The 11,758-nt window shown below is 32.9% G+C and overlaps 1 pseudogene; it reads right to left on the minus strand.

The window, feature by feature from the left end:
• Positions 1-7,250: 7,250 nt before the first annotated feature.
• LOC105306234 lies at positions 7,251-8,206 on the minus strand (annotated as a pseudogene).
• Between the last annotated feature and the right edge of the window lie 3,552 nt (positions 8,207-11,758).

Here is an 11,758-nt window from a genome sequence, read left to right on the forward strand (position 1 = left end):
TCCTTATTATTCACCATAGAGATACATATGTAAAAACTCTGACCCAAGTTCAGTAGCCTCTCAAAGATAGCAAATCAGATTATAAGAGACACAGTCCCATGTTCTCAGACAGTTGCTGTCTCCTTGAGATGCTTGGCCAGGAGCAGAAACAGCCATTGTTCATAACTTACATACTGCAGAGTATCATTTGGGAAAGGGTGAAGGAGAGTTGTCTAATGCCATTTGACCACATTTGTTCAGCATCCACATCATATCAGGTACTCTCAGAGCACCTGTTAATTTTACCTGTGTTAATTTTACTAATGCTAGGGTACAAACACTTGCTTGGTTACTTCCCCTACCAGTTCAAGACCCTGAAAATCAGGATAGAAAACCCTGAAGACCTCAGATGGTTTGGGTACTAGAGAAGTTGTTTTTTACAGCTTTCTCGAAGAGAAGAATCCACTTGTGCAATTATCTAAAGGGGATAGAGAAAGATACTTAAACAATGACTTCAAAATGCTGCAGAACAAATCAAGCCACTCAGAATGAGGTAAAGAAACAGCCTAGGGTGTGTGGTACTGCAATTGCAATTAAAGCATAGAAATCATTCCTTTTGTCCTTAGTATAGTTTCACTTTTTTATCATTTTAATTATCTGTTTTATAATATAGAAAACATACCAAGGTTAAAAAATAATAATAAACTATCTTTTCTGAGTTCAGTCCAAGAGAGAATGAGTGCTGCCAGGTGCACTGGCTCTTACTTGTATTCTATAAAACTGTAGACATCCTGGCCAGTTTAAAAAACATTGCCTAGCAGAAAGATGATGGCCAAAGCCAAGGTTATTGTGTCCCTGTTGCTTATTCTAGAGCAACACTAGAAGCCCTCTCTCAACAGTAAGTCCCCACTAGCCTCATTCCTTTCTCTTGCTGTGAATTTACTTATTTCATCCAGTGTAAATGACAAGAATATATTAAATGCTTTGGATCTTTCTAAGAGATTTTAAAGATAATCTCATCACCATTTAAACACACACACATACACACACATTTTATTTTTCCTCCCTAGTTGGCCACATTGTCCAGCTCTCAGCCTGCTCTGCCCATGTATCTTTCCATTTACTCCCACATTTATTCTCTAAAAATCACTGATCTCTTCCATAGCAATTGACACTTACATAAAGCATCAAACAGCACAGTATTTACTCCTCTCTTTGAGCATCACATGGAGGGCATGTTTATATTATGCTTCTAGTACCTAAGAGATTTTTCTAAGGATAAATTCCATTTAATCCCAATTTTACACAGAGCTCTGGGAATGAGTCCTCAGAGACTGCTCACAAACTTCTAGATTTTGTTCCAGAAACATAAAAGCTCAAGGAATATAGAGGCAAACTGAAGTTTTTATAAATAAAAGTAAAAAGTGGAGATAAAATAATTAGTCATTTATAGTTAACACACTGTGAAAGCATCATTATATCTCCAAGTGAGTGAATATGTAACCCAATTTTATAAGTTACTGAGGCAATTAGAATAGTGTCCTATACATAGTAAGTGGTCAATTATTTTTGTTATTATTATTGTTATTATTTTTATTTTAGTTTTCAGCTCACAAGAATAACCCCATCAATACTCTTCATGCAAAACAGATTGAGGGATCATTTATATTCTACCAATTCTATAGTTATTTTTCTTTTGAATAATCATGTATATATCTTATAGATCTTATTACGATGTACTTTTTAGATTAAAAGAATTAGATCTCTTTATTGCACAACATTAATCTCTTTATTAAGTTTCTGGGAACCTCTCTAAGACAGTATCTAGTTAAAGAAATAGAGCATTGAATACAAAGTATAAGAAGTAGCATCTTTCATCTGACATTGCCAGTTTTCCATTATTCTATACAAACATTAAAGCTATCTCCTATAAATTTATATTTTTTGTTTTCTTGTACATATACAATGAAATCTCCTCTTGGGTTCAATCAGGTCTTTGCATATAATCAAAATTAATCTTAAGATGTGCTAAAGACATATTTCTTCCTCTGTGAGTATGAACTTGGACACAACTAATCTTGAGAACTGCTAAAAGGTATCTTGGATCCATATAGGGAATCACTATGTGGTACACCTGAAGATGAGACACAGAATCTCAAGAGCAAAAATTAAAACAAAATTTTCCCCAGTGACAAAATTTAGTTATTCAAACATCTCATATAAAAGCAGACAAACATCTTTATTGTTGTAAGAGCCAATAAGTGCCTTCCTTTTTTATTATTTTTTTTTATTTTTGGTGACATTGGTTAACAAAATCCAGTAAGTTTCAGGTGTACAATTTAACAGTAAGGCATATATATATTGCATTGTGTGTTACCCTCCCATAGTTAGATTGCTCTCGGTCACCATATATTTGACCCCTTTTACCCCAACTACTTCCCTCCCCACTGCCTCCTCCCCACCTCTGATAACCACTAGTCTATTGTCCATGTTCATGAGTCTCTGTTTGTTTGTCCTGTTCATTTGTTGCTTTTAGGTTTATATCTCACTTATAAGTGATATTATGTGGTTTTCAGCTTTTTCTAACTGGCTTATTTCACTTGGCATGATTATCTAGAGGTCCATCCATGTTGTCACAAATGGCAGTATTTCATCTCTTTTTATAGCTGAGTAATATTCCATTGTATATATGTACCACAGCTTTTTTTATCCAGCCATCTATTGTAGGACACTTCGGTTGCTTTCATAAAGTTATCTTTAATGACTAAGACAACTTGGATTATTTTTTCCAAAAACCTGCAATGTGAAGTATTTCAATAGACATTGATTTAACTACTTTTTTTTTTTCTGGGAGATTTCCCTCTCAGTGGCCTCGATTCTACAACTCCAACCTGAATGGGTTACTTTTCATGTTCCTAGTTGGGAATACCCTGTACCACGCTCCTGTTTTGGTAGCAATTGACACTTACATAAAGCATCAAACAGCACAGTATTTACTCCTCTCTTTGAGCATCACATGGAGGGCATGTTTATATTATGCTTCTAGTACCTAAGAGATTTTTCTAAGGATAAATTCCATTTAATCCCAATTTTACACAGAGCTCTGGGAATGAGTCCTCAGAGACTGCTCACAAACTTCTAGATTTTGTTCCAGAAACATAAAAGCTCAAGGAATATAGAGGCAAACTGAAGTTTTTATAAATAAAAGTAAAAAGTGGAGATAAAATAATTAGTCATTTATAGTTAACACACTGTGAAAGCATCATTATATCTCCAAGTGAGTGAATATGTAACCCAATTTTATAAGTTACTGAGGCAATTAGAATAGTGTCCTATACATAGTAAGTGGTCAATTATTTTTGTTATTATTATTGTTATTATTTTTATTTTAGTTTTCAGCTCACAAGAATAACCCCATCAATACTCTTCATGCAAAACAGATTGAGGGATCATTTATATTCTACCAATTCTATAGTTATTTTTCTTTTGAATAATCATGTATATATCTTGTAGATCTTATTACAGTGTACTTTTTAGATTAAAAGAATTAGATCTCTTTATTGCACAACATTAATCTCTTTATTAAGTTTCTGGGAACCTCTCTAAGACAGTATCTAGTTAAAGAAATAGAGCATTGAATACAAAGTATAAGAAGTAGCATCTTTCATCTGACATTGCCAGTTTTCCATTATTCTATACAAACATTAAAGCTATCTCCTATAAATTTATATTTTTTGTTTTCTTGTACATATACAATGAAATCTCCTCTTGGGTTCAATCAGGTCTTTGCATATAATCAAAATTAATCTTAAGATGTGCTAAAGACATATTTCTTCCTCTGTGAGTATGAACTTGGACACAACTAATCTTGAGAACTGCTAAAAGGTATCTTGGATCCATATAGGGAATCACTATGTGGTACACCTGAAGATGAGACACAGAATCTCAAGAGCAAAAATTAAAACAAAATTTTCCCCAGTGACAAAATTTAGTTATTCAAACATCTCATATAAAAGCAGACAAACATCTTTATTGTTGTAAGAGCCAATAAGTTCCTTCCTTTTTTTTTATTTTTTTTTTAATTTTTGGTGACATTGGTTAACAAAATCCAGTAAGTTTCAGGTGTACAATTTAACAGTAAGGCATATATATATTGCATTGTGTGTTACCCTCCCATAGTTAGATTGCTCTCGGTCACCATATATTTGACCCCTTTTACCCCAACTACTTCCCTCCCCACTGCCTCCTCCCCACCCTCTGATAACCACTAGCCTATTGTCCATGTTCATGAGTCTCTGTTTGTTTGTCCTGTTCATTTGTTGCTTTTAGGTTTATATCTCACTTATAAGTGATATTATGTGGTTTTCAGCTTTTTCTATCTGGCTTATTTCACTTGGCATGATTATCTAGAGGTTCATCCATGTTGTCGCAAATGTCAGTATTTCATCTCTTTTTATAGCTGAGTAATATTCCATTGTATATATGTACCACAGCTTTTTTATCCAGCCATCTATTGTAGGACACTTCGATTGCTTTCATAAAGTTCTCTTTAATGACTAAGACAACTTGGATTATTTTTTCCAAAAACCTGCAATGTGAAGTATTTCAATAGACATTGATTTAACTACTTTTTTTTTTTTTCTGGGAGATTTCCCTCTCAGTGGCCTCGATTCTACAACTCCAACCTGAATGGGTTACTTTTCATGTTCCTAGTTGGGAATACCCTGTACCACGCTCCTGTTTTGGATTCATTGCTCCTCATACCTCATATCTTCCCATTTTACAGATAGCTCCCTAATTTTCCTGGAAAGCATCTTTATGTAAATTGTAAAGATAGGATGAGTGGGAGGTATAGTTTCAAAATCTTTCTGCAACTGAAAATTACTTTGTACTCAACAATGATTGATATTTTGGCTTACTCTTTGTTGTTGTCTGATTTGTGTCCTCCCAAAATTCATATGTTAAAATAATAACCCCTAGTCCTTGGGCTGTGACCATATTTGGAAATAGAGTTATTGTAGATATAATTATTTAAGTTAAAATTAGGTCATACTGGAGTTGAGTGGGCCCCTAATCCAATCTAACCTGTATCATTAAAGAAAAAGAAAATGCCATGTTACTAGACTTAGTGTGTTGATCTCATCATAAGATATATAAACATTGAATCACTATGTATTACACCTGTATTGTATGCCAACTATAATTTAAAAAAAATTTAAATCATAGCATTCTGAAGGTGACAACATTTCCATAAATATTATTATTAAATACATTGGCTCCTAATTCCTGGTGTGATACAAAAATTTCTTCACTTTCTAGTAACTCCAAATAAAATTTCTATAGGCTACTATGTTGATTAATTTCTATGCATCATTTACTAATTGCTTTTCTTAAATGATATTCTGGATACTATTACTTCTCACTGCCATCTTTGGAGTTAGTTTTAGTAGACAAGTGCTTGTTTTGTTTACATCTATTTAGTTTTGTTTTGTTTATTATTGCCAAATGCCACTTCTTCAAAATTTCTAGGAAGAGAAATTTCTTTTGTTTATTCTAGCCACAGTGATTCTGGCAGTGCCATTGGAATTGGCACATGACCCAGTTTTGCCAGTCACATTAACTTTGTATTTGTGGGCATCAAGATGCGTTCTGGTTTGAGGAGGTTAAGTAAGGTGCACTATGTAGCCCTTTCATTAGATCACTAAGTGGTCTGAGAGTGGAGTTCTCTTTCCTCTAGCTAGGATGTAAGCAGTGCCCTCTCAGCTCCAATTTCTCCATCTCATGACCATTTTCTTCACCATGTGGGTTAGCTTTATTCAAACTACTGATAGAAGCTGGGAGAGATGAAGAAGGTGAGAGCTGGCGATGCTAAGGATCTCTTCAAGCATTTTAGAGGGTTACAGGTTCCCATCTTTCATACAATTTAAACTTCAAATCTGTAAGCCATAGTGATATCCTACCCAAAATGATTTTTCATTGATTAAAATAACATCATTTAATTTTATTTCACGTGCGACGGAGGGTCTATGTTATTAATACAGGAATTTTGATTTGTAAAATTGAATGTTAATTAATGATACTACTAGTGTTTATATGAAGTAGGTCTAATTTCAGTGAGGGAACCTTAGTGAGAACCTGACTAGATCCCTTATATACATGGAATTTCTCCATTTCTTAATATATTTTGAATACTATTTTTACTAACTTTTATTTTCATTTCTGTCTTAAGTAATTAATTAGTAGAACAAGTGAGCTCTATATTAATAGGTTTTCCAGACATAATCTAATTGATTCTTTTGTTTTTCTAGCATAGATTTTATTCACAACTTCAAAATTGTCTAAATTTCAAGACCGGTATGCTTTCAACAACATAAAATAAACACCGAGTATGTTCTAGCCACATTGGTGGACCCTAACGTAAATAAAAGATAAAATCTTTCTTTCAAATTATTTATGTGTTAACATAGACTATAGATAATAAAGAAATAATACTGTTGGTTAGGGTTATAACAGCAGTAAATAAAAGACGCTAGACAAACTTCAATGAGGGACAGATAACCCAATATGCATATCAATGGATGGAATTTCTAAAATTCATTGTAGAAACTTGAAAAATTGAAAGAATGAAATATTTTCTTGTCAATTATTTTTTGCATTTAATTTTAATTGCTTTTTACACATGAGGCTCATATCTCCAAATATACTTTACACTACTGAAGAACAGGGAGATTTTTAGTAGTATATTAGAATTGCTTATAAAATCTATAAACACATACCCACACAAGATAGGTGTTTAGGAGATACACACTCTGTGTATGGCTGTGGATGTGTACTTAATCTTTCAGTACACTTCAGTGACTACTGATCTTGCCTGAGTTAATTAGAGTCAAGATTGTCTATTTCAAAATGAACATTTAAAAAATCAAATACATTAAATTTTTCTGTGATCACAATGAGGATTGTGCTGCTGCAGCTGATATTGATATGTTTATAGAGCCAGTGGATAAGTTGAGTAGAGAGATAAAAATGAGAAAGGTGGTAAGAAACATAATTATAAGCATAACATGATTCCAAGCATAACTTCCAAGTCATTTTATCTAGAATGTTGCTGCTTCTTAATTAATTAATGAACTGAAGTTTGATGGACTTATTGAGTGTATGCAGTATATACTTATATTACATCTCTACTATTTCATTGTTATTCTTGGATCCCTACATTTGCTCAAAAATTTTCAAATGAGCTGGGCATTAGTTATAGCTGAAATTTCCCATCAACCTTGTTTCTCACATAATTTTAGAAGGATAAAATTTCTAATCTGCAGACTCTTCACAGGGTACATGGTGGATTTCATTTGCAGGGGAACCAGGAGGAAAATATCAGCTATGATGATCCTAATGACTGAAGAAACATTTTTGGTAAGCTGATAAATAATAGACGATGTGACGATAGACACACAGAAGATGAGCACAGTACAAATGTGGGAGATACAAGTGTTGAGGAACTTGAGGCAGCCTTTGTGTGAGATGATACCCAGAACAATTTTCAAGATTAGCATGTAAGACACAGAAATACATTGTCTAAATATTGCTGTCTAATATTGCTGTCTACTGTAGCTGTCAGAGCCACAAACAGTCCATAGATGATAATGACCCTACGGTTAGAACAGGCTACCTTCATGACATCCTGGTGAAGTCAATAGGAGTGGGATAGAAGGCTTTTCTTACAGAATCTCAGCCTCTTTAGAATAAAGGGGAAAGGGAAGACAAACAAAAGACATAGGCCAATTTTAATAACTCTAACAGTGGTTAAAATGGAGGAGTATCTCAGAGGGTTGCGAATGACTATAAAGCGATTGACAGACATGATAAGAACTAATGACTCCATAGCTGAGAATCCATGAATGAAAAACTCTTGGGCAAAGTAGGCATCAGGGGAAATTCCAGTGGCATCAAACAAAAAGATTCTCAGCATGGTTGGCAGTGAGGAGATGGACAGTCCCAGGTCAGAAAGGGCCAGCATGCAGAAGAAATAGTACAGATAATAGTATAGGAAATAGTTCATTCAAAGAGGTCTCTGTTTTTAAGAAAAAGAGAATGGTGCAGTTCCCCAGGATGACAATAGGGTATATGAAACAAATGGGATGGAGACCCAAATGTGAGCTTACTCCATCTGTGGGATCCCAGCGAAGAAGAAGGTAGAGATTTCAGAGGCATTAAAGACTGACATTGCAGGGATGTAAGGGAATGTGTGGATCTCAGAAGAGCTTTTCTGCAACAGCATAAATTAATTTGCTTAAATGTGTATTTTTTTAGCCATTATTTAATAGAAATCTTCTGATTCTAGCTATCCTACAATAATTCTTAGGACTAAAAATATTTCATAAAATATGGACATGAGTAATAGCATGACACATATAAGAAACCAAGAAGAACATAAGAATATATCCCACATATATCCATCAATATAGGGGTACGAATATTAAAAATACTTTTCCTAGGCTCAGCACACAGAAAGAAAACAAAAGCTTTTAAACTGTATTTTTATAGCATATTTTTTAAGATAGTGATGCTATATGAATTTGGAAATTGTACAAACTAAGGTTCAAATCAAGAACACACCACAAATACTGTTGCCTGTATTTAATATTTAAGCTTTAATAAATTCTATTCTTTTCAAAAATGATGGTAGGAGAGTTAGATTTTGACATGCAAAAGAATGAATTTGGATCCTACCTCACACCATATACAAACAAATTATATTGAAATATATTATAGGTTTATATACAAGAACTAAAATGGTAAAACTATTTTAAGGAAACATAGGAGTAAAACTTTGTGAACTTAGGTTAGGAAATGGATTTGAATGGCACCAAAAGTACAAAAAAAAAAGAAGAAGAAGAAGAAAAAATACATAAATTGGAATTAATCAAAATAAACAATTTTTGTGATTCAATGGACACCATCAAAAAAGTCAATAGACAACACATGGAATGAAAGAAAATATTTTCAAATTATATAAATGAATATGCGTCCAGAATCTAGAAAGAATTTTTATAAATCAATAATTAAGATGTAAAAAGATCCTCTATATTATTAATCATTGGGGAAATGGAAGTCAAAACCACAATGAGATACCATATCTCATTTATATGCTGGCTAATGTTAAAAGATCAAACAATAACAAGTGTTGGCAAGGATTTGAATAAATTTGAACTTTTGTACATTGCTGGTGGGTTTTAAAATGGGTGTCAACTTTGGAAAGCAGTTTGGTAGTTCCACAAAATGTTAAACATAGAGTTAGCATATGACCCAAACATTTAATGGTCAAGGTATCTGAATAGGTATTTCTTAAGGAAGATATGCAACTGGCCAATAAGCACACAAATAGATGCTTGACATTATTGGTCATCAGTGAAATACAAATCAAAACCACAATAAAATATTACTTTATACCCAGTTAGAATTTTAAAAAATCAAATATTAGCAAGTGTTGAGGATACAGAAAAATTGTAATCCTCATATATCATTGGTAAAATGTGAAATTCACAGCTACATTGGAAAGGTCTGGCAGTTCCTCAAACAACTAAACTTAGAGTTACTGTATAACCAGTAATTCCACTCTGAAGTAAATATCCAAGAGAAATAAAAACATGTGTCTGTGTAAAAATATGTACAAGAATATACATATCAGTATTATTCAAAATAGCCAAAAGGTGGAAACAAACCATATGTCTGTCAACCATCTGAATGATAAACAAAATGTACAATATATACTGGGTGGGCTTGGAAATTAAGGAGTAATCAAAGAAAAAGCTTGACCATAAGATGGCAGTATTACACAATGAGATTTCTTGGGCAACACTTGGACAGGTTGTATGGTTGCCAGTGAGTGTTCCACACAGCAGGAGACTTTCCATGGGAGTGGTCAGGGCTATCAACCTGAAGGGAAAAAGGGCAAGAGAATTCCTAGGGCAGAGGGCAATTGGAGAGAGGGCATATGTTTCTTAACATATATTTCAGTAGCATAAAAGGTAGTCTCTGGGTCAGAAAGCTCTGAAGTGCAGCAGTGGTTTAAAATCTTTTATTAAGTGTTCGTCTTATTTACAGACAGCAGAAGTTAGGTGCAATTTTGTGAGGTATATAATCAGGCATCTCTATATGCTTATGATTATATTTTTTAGGATGTATTTAAAGAAATCGGATGCATAACAATTTCAGTTTTGTGCTAGTGGGCTTGAGCTCAAGGACCTACTTGCCGTGAAATATATTCTGTGAAAATATAAAGGTGATTACACAGGGCCATCTTTAACTCATTTATATAACACATAAAATGAAATATGATTCAGCCATAAAAAAGACTGAAGTATTGATACATACTACAACAAGATGTTAAGTGAAAGAAATCAGCCATAAAATACCACATATTTTATTATTGCATTCATAGGAAAGTCCAAAATAGGAAAATCTATTGAGCCAGAAAGTAGATTGGTGGTTTCTAGGACTAGGTGAAAGATATGTGGTGGAAGAGGTGATAGCTAAAGAGTATGAGATTTTTTTTTGAGATAAAAATTGACTGACAGTTTATATGGATCTGTTAATACATTTAAAAACACTGAATTTTATGCTTTAAATGAATAAAGTACATAGTATGTAAATTATATCTCAGAAAGTAGTTAAAATTTTTTAAAAATAGAACAGTAGTTAGCAAACTAGAACCATAAAAATATATATTTTTTAAAGTAAAAAAAAGAGAAAGATTTACTGTGTTAACACTAATCAAAAGAAAGCTTGAGAAGCTATATTGATTTCAGAAAAGGTATAGTTTAAAATGAGAAACATTATCAAGGATAAAGAAGGGAATTTTATTTTGATAAAGAGATTTCCAAGAAGACAAAACAAATCTTAATATCTACACACTTAACACAGAACATCAAAATACCTGGGATAGAACTAATAGTGTGCCAAAGAGAAATAGACAAATCCATTATATATTTGAAGTCTTTAACATCTCTCTTTGATCTCTCTAACCGACAGATCAAAAACAGATCAAAATGTATGAAATCTAGGTCTCAGAAGTCTCTCTACTGCTCAGAATAAAAGGACCTCTGTAGATCCTAGACACAGGAACATCATAGTTTCTGGATCATTTGAGAGCTACCCAAATCATTTGAATTATTCTGGCCCAAGTTGTCTTCCTTTTATACTTCTAAATATGTGCTGAGCTTCATTCATTTGTCATTTTCTTTTGGTGGAAGTATTTCTTCCTGGAAACATTTTTCTCTCTTAAACAGAAGATCAAAAAATGCATTAAAAATACTTTCATATTAAGGTCAATTTTGTGGGAAATATTTTTGATATTGACTGCAGAGTCTATATTAGATCCCGGGTTATCTTGAAATCTAAATCTTCTTTAGAAATTAAAAATTTTTACAAGGTATAACTAGTACTTTACTAGATTGTTGACTAGATGACTTTTAGTTTCACAAACATTTACTTCTTGTTTTTAAAAGGAAAGTCAAAGTTCTAACAATGACCTAACCTGGATTTAGTGACCATATTCTTCAGTATATTCAACATGAATATAAAATAAAATGATGCCTTTTTTCTCTAGACTGAAAGATAGAGTTTAGTATTATTGAGATTTGTATCTAGTATCTTAAAGGAAAAATATTATTCATAATATTTAGATTCGAAATTCTATATTATATGAAATATTCTCACATATACAAAGGAGAAGCTGAGGAAAGTTGTACTTTAGAGTCACTTTCACCTAAACTTT

This window comes from Pteropus vampyrus, unplaced genomic scaffold, assembly GCF_000151845.1.
Source record: "Pteropus vampyrus isolate Shadow unplaced genomic scaffold, Pvam_2.0 Scaffold431, whole genome shotgun sequence".
NCBI classification, from domain to species: Eukaryota; Metazoa; Chordata; class Mammalia; order Chiroptera; family Pteropodidae; genus Pteropus; species Pteropus vampyrus.